The sequence below is a fragment of the Ranitomeya variabilis genome, chromosome 1 (genome assembly GCF_051348905.1).
Source record: "Ranitomeya variabilis isolate aRanVar5 chromosome 1, aRanVar5.hap1, whole genome shotgun sequence".
NCBI lineage: Eukaryota > Metazoa > Chordata > Amphibia > Anura > Dendrobatidae > Ranitomeya > Ranitomeya variabilis.
In genome coordinates this window covers 911,622,600-911,635,598 of record NC_135232.1, presented here as the reverse complement: position 1 = coordinate 911,635,598, position 12,999 = coordinate 911,622,600, and the positions used below count along the sequence as shown (strand labels likewise).

Here is a 12,999-nt window from a genome sequence, read left to right as displayed (position 1 = left end):
CAGAGCATCCAGAGTTTCTGGAAATGTCTTCCCTGCGGCAATCTTTTGCTACGTCTCCACAGTGGGTGTCGGTTGTAGGCCTTGGTGCGGCCCAAGTGGCAAACCATTTCTGATCATCTCTTCTCTGCCAAATGGCTCAAGATCAAGCGTAGTGTCTGTTCTTATTAGTTTAATATCTGATACGTCCCCTATTTGGGGACCATATATTAAATGGATTTTTGGAACAGGGAGCTGGAAATGGAGCTTGCTTTGTCACACGGAACCTTCACGGGGATGGAGGGTGTGGTTATGCAGATTCAAAACGCGTTGCGCACAGCTTGAACACATGCACACCGCAGAACTGTCATCGACAGAGCATCCAGAGTTTCTGGAAATGTCTTCCCTGCGGCAATCTTTTGCTACGTCTCACAGTGGATGTCGGTTGTAGGCCTTGGTGCGGCCCAAGTGGCAAACCATTTCTGATCATCTCTTCTCGGCCAAATGGCTCAAGATCAAGCGTAGTGTCTGTTCTTATTAGTTTAATATCTGATACGTCCCCTATTTGGGGACCATATATTAAATGGATTTTTGGAACAGGGAGCTGGAAATGGAGCTTGCTTTATCACACGGAACCTTCACGGGGATGGAGGGTGTGGTTATGCAGATTCAAAACGCGTTGCGCACAGCTTGAACACATGCACACCGCAGAACTGTCATCGACAGAGCATCCAGAGTTTCTGGAAATGTCTTCCCTGCGGCAATCTTTTGCTACGTCTCCACAGTTGGTGTCGGTTGTAGGCCTTGGTGCGGCCCAAGTGGCAAACCATTTCTGATCATCTCTTCTCGGCCAAATGGCTCAAGATCAAGCGTAGTGTCTGTTCTTATTAGTTTAATATCTGATACGTCCCCTATTTGGGGACCATATATTAAATGGATTTTTGGAACAGGGAGCTGGAAATGGAGCTTGCTTTGTCACACGGAACCTTCACGGGGATGGAGGGTGTGGTTATGCAGATTCAAAATGCGTTGCGCACAGCTTGAACACATGCACAGCGCAGAACTGTCATCGACAGAGCATCCAGAGTTTCTGGAAATGTCTTCCCAGCGGCAACCTTTTGCTACGTCTCCACAGTGGGTGTCGGTTGTAGGCCTTGGTGCGGCCCAAGTGGCAAACCATTTCTGATCATCTCTTCTCGGCCAAATGGCTCAAGATCAAGTGTAGTGTCTGTTCTTATTAGTTTAATATCTGATACGTCCCCTATTTGGGGACCATATATTAAATGGATTTTTGGAACAGGGAGCTGGAAATGGAGCTTGCTTTGTCGCACGGAACCTTCACAGGGATGGAGGGTGTGGTTATGCAGATTCAAAACGCGTTGCGCACAGCTTGAACACATGCACACCGCAGAACTGTCATCGATAGAGCATCCAGAGTTTCTGGAAATGTCTTCCCTGCGGCAATCTTTTGCTACGTCTCACAGTGGATGTCGGTTGTAGGCCTTGGTGCGGCCCAAGTGGCAAACCATTTCTGATCATTAGGGTTGAGCGAAACGGGTCGATCATTTTCAAAAGTCGCCGACTTTTGGCTAAGTCGGCGTCTCATGAAACCCGATCCGACCCCTGTGCTTGTCGGCCATGCGGTACGCGACTTTCGCGCCAAAGTCGCGTTTCAATGACGCGAAAAGCGCCATTTCTCAGCCAATGAAGGTGAACGCAGAGTGTGGGCAGCGTGATGACATAGATCCTGGTCCCCACCATCTTAGAGAAGGGCATTGCAGTGATTGGCTTGCTGTCTGCGGCGTCACAGGGGCTATAAAGGGGCGTTCCCGCCGACCGCCATCTTACTGCTGCTGATCTGAGCTTAGGGACAGGTTGCTGCCGCTTCGTCAGAAGCAGGGAGAGCGTTAGGCAGGGTCCACTAACCACCAAACCGCTTGTGCTGCAGCGATTTCCACTGTCCAACACCACCTTCGGTGTGCAGGAACAGTGGAAGCTATTTTTTTTTTTTTTTCCCCTCAGCGCTGTAGCTCATTGGGCTGCCCTAGAAGGCTCCGTGATAGCTGTATTGCTGTGTGTACGCCACTGTGGAAACCAACTGCTTTTTTCAAAGCACATATCCTCTTGTTCCTTCCTTTCTGCACAGCTATCTTTTTTGTTTGTCCACACTTTTTATTTAATTTGTGCATCAGTCCACTCCTATTGCTGCCTGCCATACCTGGCTTACATTACTGCAGGGAGATAGTAATTGTAGGACAGTTTTTTTTTTTTTTTGTTTTTTTTTTGTGGGAGATTAAGATTGGCATTTCTGCTACAGTGCCATCCCTGTGTGTGCCATCTCTCACTGAGTGGGCCATAGAAAGCCTATTTATTTTTTCCGTGATTTGTGTTCTAAAATCTACCTCAACACAGAAACACTACATCAATCAGTGGGAGAAAAATATTGGCCTCAGTCAGGGCTTGTGTGCCACTGCTGTGTGTGCGCTATCATTCAGTGGGCTATAGCAAGCCTATATTTTTTTTTTTTTTTTTTTTTTAATATTATTTGGTTTCAAAAGTCTCCCTGAAAAAAAAAAAAAACCTAAAAAAACAGTGGGAGAGTAATATTGCCCTTTCAGCTTGTGTGCCAGTCTTGACTCCTGGGTGTGCCACCTCTCTCCCTCTCATTCAGTGGGCCATAGAAAGCCTATTTATTTTTTTTTTTAAATATTATTGGGTTTCTAAAGTCTCCCTGAAAAAAACAAAAAATACATAAAAAAACAGTGGGAGAGTAATATTGCCCTTTCAGCTTGTGTGCCAGTCTTGACTCCTGGGTGTGCCACCTCTCTCCCTTTCATTCAGTGGGCCATAGAAAGCCTATTTTTTTTTTTTTAATATTATTTGGTTTCTAATTCTCCCTGAAAAAAAAAAAAAAACCTAAAAAAACAGTGGGAGAGTAATATTGCCCTTTCAGCTTGTGTGCCAGTCTTGACTCCTGGGTGTGCCACCTCTCTCCCTCTCATTCAGTGGGCCATAGAAAGCCTATTTATTTTTTTTTTTAAATATTATTGGGTTTCTAAAGTCTCCCTGAAAAAACAAAAAATACATAAAAAAACAGTGGGAGAGTAATATTGCCCTTTCAGCTTGTGTGCCAGTCTTGACTCCTGGGTGTGCCACCTCTCTCCCTTTCATTCAGTGGGCCATAGAAAGCCTATTTATTTTTTCCGTGATTTGTGTTCTAAATTCTACCTCAACACAAAAACACTACATCAATCAGTGGGAGAAAAATATTGGCCTCAGTAAGGGCTTGTGTGCCACTGCTGTGTGTGCTATCTCTCATTCAGTGGGCTATAGCAAGCCTATTTTTTTTTTTTTTTTTTTTTTTTTTAATATTATTTGGTTTCTAAAGTCTCCCTGAAAAAAAAAAAAAACCTAAAAAAACAGTGGGAGAGTAATATTGCCCTTTCAGCTTGTGTGCCAGTCTTGACTCCTGGGTGTGCCACCTCTCTCCCTCTCATTCAGTGGGCCATAGAAAGCCTATTTATTTTTTTTTTTAAATATTATTGGGTTTCTAAAGTCTCCCTGAAAAAAACAAAAAATACATAAAAAAACAGTGGGAGAGTAATATTGCCCTTTCAGCTTGTGTGCCAGTCTTGACTCCTGGGTGTGCCACCTCTCTCCCTCTCATTCAGTGGGCCATAGAAAGCCTATTTATTTTTTTTTTTAAATATTATTGGGTTTCTAAAGTCTCCCTGAAAAAAACAAAAAATACATAAAAAAACAGTGGGAGAGTAATATTGCCCTTTCAGCTTGTGTGCCAGTCTTGACTCCTGGGTGTGCCACCTCTCTCCCTTTCATTCAGTGGGCCATAGAAAGCCTATTTTTTTTTTTTTAATATTATTTGGTTTCTAATTCTCCCTGAAAAAAAAAAAAAAACCTAAAAAAACAGTGGGAGAGTAATATTGCCCTTTCAGCTTGTGTGCCAGTCTTGACTCCTGGGTGTGCCACCTCTCTCCCTCTCATTCAGTGGGCCATAGAAAGCCTATTTATTTTTTTTTTTAAATATTATTGGGTTTCTAAAGTCTCCCTGAAAAAACAAAAAATACATAAAAAAACAGTGGGAGAGTAATATTGCCCTTTCAGCTTGTGTGCCAGTCTTGACTCCTGGGTGTGCCACCTCTCTCCCTTTCATTCAGTGGGCCATAGAAAGCCTATTTATTTTTTCCGTGATTTGTGTTCTAAATTCTACCTCAACACAAAAACACTACATCAATCAGTGGGAGAAAAATATTGGCCTCAGTAAGGGCTTGTGTGCCACTGCTGTGTGTGCTATCTCTCATTCAGTGGGCTATAGCAAGCCTATTTTTTTTTTTTTTTTTTTTTTTTTTAATATTATTTGGTTTCTAATTCTCCCTGAAAAAAAAAAAAAAACCTAAAAAAACAGTGGGAGAGTAATATTGCCCTTTCAGCTTGTGTGCCAGTCTTGACTCCTGGGTGTGCCACCTCTCTCCCTCTCATTCAGTGGGCCATAGAAAGCCTATTTATTTTTTTTTTAAAATATTATTGGGTTTCTAAAGTCTCCCTGAAAAAACAAAAAATACATAAAAAAAACAGTGGGAGAGTAATATTGCCCTTTCAGCTTGTGTGCCAGTCTTGACTCCTGGGTGTGCCACCTCTCTCCCTTTCATTCAGTGGGCCATAGAAAGCCTATTTTTTTTTTTTTTAATATTATTTGGTTTCTAATTCTCCCTGAAAAAAAAAAAAAAACCTAAAAAAACAGTGGGAGAGTAATATTGCCCTTTCAGCTTGTGTGCCAGTCTTGACTCCTGGGTGTGCCACCTCTCTCCCTTTCATTCAGTGGGCCATAGAAAGCCTATTTTTTTTTTTTTTAATATTATTTGGTTTCTAATTCTCCCTGAAAAAAAAAAAAAAACCTAAAAAAACAGTGGGAGAGTAATATTGCCCTTTCAGCTTGTGTGCCAGTCTTGACTCCTGGTTGTGCCACCTCTCTCTCTCTAATTGTGGGCCATAGAAAGCCTTTTTTTTTTTTTTTTAATATTATTTGGTTTCTAAAGTCTCCCTGAGAAAAAAAAATAAATAAATTAGGTGGGAGATTAATATTGACATTAGTGCTTGAGTGACAGTCCTGCGTGTGTGTCATCTCTGTGATTTTGTGCCACAGAAAACAGAGTGTGTAACATTGTGCCTGATTTTCCTTGTGGTCTCACCAACCTGTTAAGGGATATTGAAATCATACTGAAGTTATAGCTCACCGTGTAAGTTGTTTGATAGCAACAAATAAAGTTACTTTGGTTAAGATTTTAAAACAATGAGGAAGTCTGGTGCAAGAGGTCGTCGTGGGCGTTCATTGTCAGCTGGTAATGATGGTAGTGGTAGTGGAGCATCAGGTGGTCGTGGGGATAAAAATATTCCACCTAAGTCTGGAGCTGTGGAGCCAGTTTCGTCGTCAGGCTACACAAGGCCTCGAACGCTCTCTTTTCTGGGAGTAGGAAAACCGCTTTTAAAGGCGGAGCAGCAACAGCAAGTTTTGGCTTACATTGCAGACTCAGCCTCTAGCTCTTTTGCCTCCTCTTCCGAAACTGGTAAATGTAAAAGCAGCGCGTCGCTTGTGGATGTTCACGGTCAGGGACAAGTCGCTTCCTTGTCCTCCTCAGCAAAAACTACAACAAGAGAGAAGGATGCAGCAGGCGACACAACGGGTCACTCCATGGAGCTCTTTACACATACCGTCCCTGGCTTAGAAAGTGAAACATTTAACAGGCCATGCCCATTACAAGTATATTCTGACATGGAGTGCACTGATGCACAGCCACAGCCAGAGTACTATGCTGCTCCTTTGACTCAGACCACCACATTGCCCTCTCAGGGTACAGATCCACAATCAGACCCTGATGAGACTATGTTGCCCCGCCACGAACGCTATACCACCGACCGACACAGTGACACAGACGAAGTTGCACACGAGCTCGAAGAGGAGGTAATAGATGACCCAGTTATTGACCCCGATTGGCAGCCATTGGGGGAACAGGGTGCAGGCGGCAGTAGTTCAGAAGCGGAGGTGGAGGAGGGGCCGCAGCAGGCATCAACATCGCAACAGGTTCCATCTGCCGGGCCCGTATCTGGACCAAAACGCGTGTCAAAGCCAAAACCTGTTGGAGCACAGCGTTGCCATCCGGTTAAAGCTCAGTCTGCAATCCCTGAAAAGGGATCAGAGTCTAGGAAGAGTGCAGTCTGGCATTTTTTTAAACAACATCCAACTGATCAGCGCAAAGTCATCTGTCAAAAATGTTCAACTAGCTTAAGCAGAGGTCAGAATCTGAAAAGTCTAAATACTAGTTGCATGCATAGACACTTAACCACCATGCATTCTCAAGCCTGGACTAACTACCAAACGTCCCTCAAGGTTGTAGCACCCTCGGCCAATGAAGCTAGTCAGCAACGCAACATCCCTTCCGTCACTGTAAGGCCACCATTTTCCGCACCACCGGCAGTATCTGTGCAGGTTTCTTTGCCAGCCAAAAGCAGTCAGGGTCAGGGAATCACCAGTTTTGTAGGAGGAAATATTGCATGTAGGGCACCGGCGGAAACAATACCGTCTCCAACCGTCTCTCAGTCTGCCATGTCCACCGGCACACCCGAAAGTTCCACGATCTACAGCTCTCCAGTCCAGCTCACCCTACATGAGACTCTGGTTAGAAAAAGGAAGTACTTATCCTCGCATCCGCGTACACAGGGTTTTAACGCCCACATAGCTAGACTAATCTCGTTAGAGATGATGCCCTACCGGTTAGTTGAAAGCGAAGCTTTCAAAGCCCTGATGGAGTACGCTGAACCACGATACGAGCTACCCAGTCGACACTTTTTTTCCAGAAAAGCCATCCCAGCCCTGCACCAGCATGTTAAACAGCGCATCGTCCATGCACTCAGGCAATCTGTGAGTACAAAGGTGCACCTGACTACAGATGCATGGACCAGTAGGCATGGCCAGGGACGTTATGTGTCCATCACGGCACACTGGGTGAATGTGGTGGATGCAGGGTCCACAGGCGACATCAATTTAGGGACAGTTGTGCCTAGCCCACGGTCTAGGAAACAGTTGGCTGTAGGCGTTCGCACCCCCTCCTCCTCCTCCTCGTCCTCCTGCAGAAGCTACAGCTCTTCCACAGAACGCAGTCGGCCAACCACTCCATCGGCAGATGACACTGTTGCACACCAGTTGTCCCATTATGGGCCAGCTACTGCCAAGCGTCAGCAGGCTGTATTGGCTATGAAGTGTTTGGGCGACAACAGACACACCGCGGAAGTTCTGTCCGAGTTCTTGCAACAAGAAACGCAGTCGTGGCTGGGCACAGTAGATCTTGAGGCAGGCAAGGTAGTGAGTGATAACGGAAGGAATTTCATGGCTGCCATCTCCCTTTCCCAACTGAAACACATTCCTTGCCTGGCTCACACCTTAAACCTGGTGGTGCAGTGCTTATTGAAAACTTATCCTGGGTTCTCCGACCTGCTCCTCAAAGTGCGTGCACTTTGCTCACATATCCGACGTTCGCCTGTACACGCCAGCCGTATGCAGACCTATCAGCGGTCTTTGAACCTTCCCCAGCATCGCCTAATCATAGACGTTGCAACAAGGTGGAACTCAACACTGCACATGCTTCAGAGACTGTGCGAACAGAGGCGTGCTGTTATTTATTTGTGGGAGGATACACGGGCAGGCAGTAGGATGGCAGACATGGAGTTGTCAGGTGTGCAGTGGTCGAAGATACAAGACATGTGTCAAGTCCTTCAGTGTTTTGAGGAATGCACACGGCTGGTTAGTGCAGACAACGCCGTAATAAGCATGAGCATCCCCCTAATGCGTCTGCTGATGCAAAGTTTGACGCACATAAAGGAGCAGGCGTCTGCACCAGAGGAAGAGGGAAGCCTTGATGACAGTCAGCCATTGTCTGGTCAGGGCAGTGTACAGGACGAGGTAGCGGGCGAAGAGGAGGTGGAGGACGAGGAGGATGATGGGGATGAGTATATTTTTAATGCGGAAACTTTCACGGGGGCACAGGAAATTGGTTGCGTGTCACGGCCGGGTTCTGGTTTTTTGAGGGACACAAGTGACGTAGATTTGCCTGCAACTGCCCCTCAACCAATCACAACCGGAGATTTGACAAGTGGAACTTTGGCCCACATGGCGGATTATGCCTTACGTATCCTACAAAGGGACACACGCATTACGAAAATGATGAACGATGACGATTACTGGTTGGCCTGCCTCCTTGATCCACGCTATAAAGGCAAATTGCAAAATGTTATGCCACATGAGAACTTGGAACTAATATTAGCAACCAAACAATCAACTCTTGTTGACCGTTTGCTTCAGGCATTCCCAGCACACAGCGCACGTGATCGTTCTCACACGAGCTCCAGGGGGCAGCAGACTAGGAGTGTTAGGGGTGCACACATCAGAAGTGGCGTTGGACAGAGGGGTTTTCTGACCAGGTTGTGGAGTGATTTTGCTATGACCGCAGACAGGACAGGTACTGCTGCATCAATTGAAAGTGACAGGAGACAACATTTGTCCAGTATGGTTACTAACTATTTTTCATCCCTTATCGATGTTCTCCCTCAACCGTCATTCCCATTTGATTACTGGGCCTCCAAATTAGACACCTGGCCAGAATTGGCAGAATATGCATTGCAGGAGCTTGCTTGCCCGGCAGCAAGTGTCCTATCAGAAAGAGTATTCAGTGCTGCAGGGTCAATATTAACCGAAAAAAGGACTCGTCTGGCTACCCAAAATGTTGACGATCTAACATTCATTAAAATGAACCACAACTGGATTTCAAAATCTTTTGCCCCACCTTGCCCGGCCGACACCTAGCTTTCCTATGAAAAGCTCTTGCCTGTGAATTACTTTTCTAATGTCTAATTTGCTGCTGCAGATTGTACAGCATACGACATGTTTACACCTCCCTAAATGGCCAAACTCCCCACACGGGGCCGTGGTATCGCGACTTGGCGCAAGCACCCGTGAGACTGCTGTTTGTCTGAAGAGGTGGGTGTGCTCGCTTTTGGTTGACGGCATTGCTACTGGGTCCCTCATAGTACAATGTAGTGTCTCTGGCGGTGGTGGTGCGCACCCAACGTCAGACACACCGTTGTAACATGAGTGGCCCTGGGGCGGTCCCGCCGGCCTCAAGAGAGTTCCCCCCTACCCCAGCTCAAACTGGGCTGTACTACGTGCAAAATTATGTCGCACAGCTCCACCAATCTTTAGTCTATTCGCTGACATCATTCAATGTCTGGCACTGACAATACAAATTTGTAGACATCTATGATGCAACTTAAAGTAGTCTGTGTCTGTGTCCTATATTGGCACCATTAAATAGTTACTGCCAAATTACTATGTCAGAAACACAGCAGATGAGCCCACCCCTGTACCTAAGTATGCCATCTTTTTTTTTGTTTTGGTTGTTTTGCGAGACATTAACATCTATTTATATTTTGGGAGTACTGGGACAGACACTCCTTGCACTACTCCTCCACTCAGCACCAAGCTGCCTGCCCGTGTATCCATGTAACCGCTGTAAAACTGCCATGAGCCTATTGTTTGTTATTTTAGGCCTTTGATAGCCTGTCTGCGGTCCCTACTCCTCCACTGACCACCAAGCTGCCTGCCCGTGTATCCATGTAACCGCTGTAAAACTGCCATGAGCCTATTGTTTGTTATTTTAGGCCTTTGAAGCCTTTCTGCGCTCCCTCCTTCCACTAGTCCTCCACTGACCAGACCACTGCTGCCCGTGTACCCCTGGAACCAATTTTAAAGTGCCTACAGCCAGCCCATTTTATTGTGTTAGGCCTTCGAAGCCTGTCTGCGGTCCATACTTCCACTAGGCCTCCACTGACCAGACCACTGCTGCCCGTGTACCCCTGGAACCAATTTTAAAGTGCCTACAGCCAGCCCATTTTATTGTGTTAGGCCTTCGAAGCCTGTCTGCGGTCCATACTTCCACTAGGCCTCCACTGACCAGACCACTGCTGCCCGTGTACCCCTGGAACCAATTTTAAAGTGCCTACAGCCAGCCCATTTTATTGTGTTAGGCCTTCGAAGCCTGTCTGCGGTCCATACTTCCACTAGTCCTCCACTGACCAGACCACTGCTGCCCGTGTACCCCTGGAACCAATTTTAAAGTGCCTACAGCCAGCCCATTTTATTGTGTTAGGCCTTCGAAGCCTGTCTGCGGTCCATACTTTAAATACTCCTCCACTCACCACCAAGCTGCCTGCCCGTGTATCCATGTAACCGCTGTAAAACTGCCATGAGCCTATTGTTTGTTATGTTAGGCCTTTGATAGCCTGTCTGCGGTCCTTACTTTAAATACTCCTCCACTCACCACCTAGCTGCCTGTGTATCCATGTAACCGATGTAAAACTGCCATGACTGCCTACTGTTTGTTATTTTAGGCCTTTGATAGCCTGTCTGCGGCCCCTACTTGCAATACTCCTCCACTGACCACAATGCTGCCTGGAGTGCCTGCCTGTGTATCCATGTAACCGATGTAAAACTGCCATGACTGCCTACTGTTTGTTATTTTAGGCCTTTGATAGCCTGTCTGCGGCCCCTACTTGCAATACTCCTCCACTGAGCACAATGCTGCCTGGAGTGCCTGCCTGTGTATCCATGTAACCGATGTAAAACTGCCATGACTGCCTACTGTTTGTTATTTTAGGCCTTTGATAGCCTGTCTGCAGCCCCTACTTGCAATACTCCTCCACTGACCACACCAATGCTGCCCGTGTACCCCTGGAACCTATTTAAAAGTTCATAGAGCCTAGTTATATATTTTATTTACTATTAATAAGGCCATGATGGACTACGCTGTACCACGCTACAAGCTAACCAGTCGACACTTCTTTTGCGAGAAAAGCCATCCCAACCCTCCACCAGCATGTAGAAGACCGCATTGTCCATGCACTCTGGCAATCTGTGAGTACAAAGGTGCACCTGACAACAGACGCATGGACCTGTAGGCATGGCCACGGAAGATTACGTGTCCATTACGGCGCAATGGGTTAATGTGGTGGATGCATGGTCCACAGGGGACAGCCTACTAAGTCTGTCTGCAGTCCCTAATTCAAATTGTCCTCCACTGTCTAAATCGGAACTTCCACCTTCTGGCTTTCGGCCTATAGTATCAGAAATTAAACTGCATTTGGCCTTCAACTTTGGTTAGGGCCTACTAACGGCTTCTGCCCCTCCCTGGTGTTGTCCTCAACTAAATAAAGCTGAGCTTCAACCTTCCGGCTCTCATTAAGTGGTTTTTAAAAAAAAAAAATTGGTGGTTAGGGCCTACTAACGGCTTCTGCCCCTCCCTGGTGTTGTCCTCAACTAAATAAAGCTGAGCTTCAACCTTCCGGCTCTCATTATGTGGTTTAAAAAAAAAAAATGGTGGTTAGGGCCTACTAACGGCTTCTGCCCCTCCCTGGTGTTGTCCTCAACTAAATAAAGCTGAGCTTCAACCTTCCGGCTCTCATTATGTGGTTTAAAAAAAAAAAATGGTGGTTAGGGCCTACTAACGGCTTCTGCCCCTCCCTGGTGTTGTCCTCAACTAAATAAAGCTGAGCTTCAACCTTCCGGCTCTCATTAAGTGGTTTTAAAAAAAAAATGGTGGTTAGGGCCTACTAACGGCTTCTGCCCCTCCCTGGTGTTGTCCTCAACTAAATAAAGCTGAGCTTCAACCTTCCGGCTCTCATTATGTGGTTTTAAAAAAAAAAAAAATGGTGGTTAGGGCCTACTAACGGCTTCTGCCCCTCCCTGGTGTTGTCCTCAACTAAATAAAGCTGAGCTTCAACCTTCCGGCTCTCATTAAGTGGTTTTAAAAAAAAAATGGTGGTTAGGGCCTACTAACGGCTTCTGCCCCTCCCTGGTGTTGTCCTCAACTAAATAAAGCTGAGCTTCAACCTTCCGGCTCTCATTATGTGGTTTTAAAAAAAAAATGGTGGTTAGGGCCTACTAACGGCTTCTGCCCCTCCCTGGTGTTGTCCTCAACTAAATAAAGCTGAGCTTCAACCTTCCGGCTCTCATTAAGTGGTTTTAAAAAAAAAAAAAATGGTGGTTAGGGCCTACTAACGGCTTCTGCCCCTCCCTGGTGTTGCCCTCAACTAAATAAAGCTGAGCTTCAACCTTCTGCTCCAAATTACCATTTTAAAAAATGCAATAGGCTTTTCCGGCCTACTAAAGGTGTCTGCCCCTCCCTGGTGTTGTCCTCAACTGAACAAAGCTGAGCTTCCACATTCTGGCTTTCGCCCTATACTATCAGATATTAAACTGCATTTGGCCTACTAGTGTGGTTAGGCCCTTGAAACAGTGTCTGCTGCTCTTGGGTTTGCTACTCCACTGAACAAAGCAATGCCGCCTGTTTAGTCCTGTTACCAATTTTGAACTGCATGTAGCCTACTTTATTCTTTGGCCCTATATCTGTTTCCTCCTCATCCTGCCCATTGCCCAGCCACTGCTAAATGAGTCTGCTGGTACATTGACCTAGACCACTACATTCCCCTTGTACTCTACACAGCCAGAATCTGACCCTGCTGAAAGTAAGGTTCCCCTTCCCGCATGTTATACCACCTTACACAGGGACAAAGAGGAAGGTGCAGATGAAAGTGCAGGTTCCTTCATCAGGTGGGGGGGCATACTCGTTGGCGACGTCACTGGCACAGGGCCCCTCAGAGTACGCAAAAGTGTCGCTGCTGGTGGGAGGCGCCCCCGCCATGCAAACACACCGCCGTACTTTGAGGGGCCCTGTGCCAGTGGCAATGCGAACGAGTGGGCCCCCCCTGCTTGCTCAGGATCACAGCACTTGCAACTTTTAAATACTTACCTTTCCCTGCAACACCGCCGTGACGTAGTCCGCATTTCCTGGGCCCACGAAAAACTTGAGCCAGCCCTACTCCCCCCACAACTTTCCCCCAATTCCCTATGCCCAACTATTATTATACAGTTAATTAAGATTGGCAAGCTTCAGAAACAAG

General features: G+C 46.4%; 4 pseudogenes; all 4 read left to right on the top strand.

The window, feature by feature from the left end:
• Positions 1 to 115: 115 nt before the first annotated feature.
• LOC143795838 (U2 spliceosomal RNA) lies at positions 116 to 289 on the top strand (annotated as a pseudogene).
• A 175-nt stretch (positions 290 to 464) lies between these two features.
• LOC143794730 (U2 spliceosomal RNA) lies at positions 465 to 638 on the top strand (annotated as a pseudogene).
• Positions 639 to 814: 176 nt separating this feature from the next.
• Positions 815 to 988, top strand: LOC143794943 (U2 spliceosomal RNA; annotated as a pseudogene).
• A 176-nt stretch (positions 989 to 1,164) lies between these two features.
• Positions 1,165 to 1,338, top strand: LOC143801401 (U2 spliceosomal RNA; annotated as a pseudogene).
• The last annotated feature ends 11,661 nt before the right edge of the window (positions 1,339 to 12,999 follow it).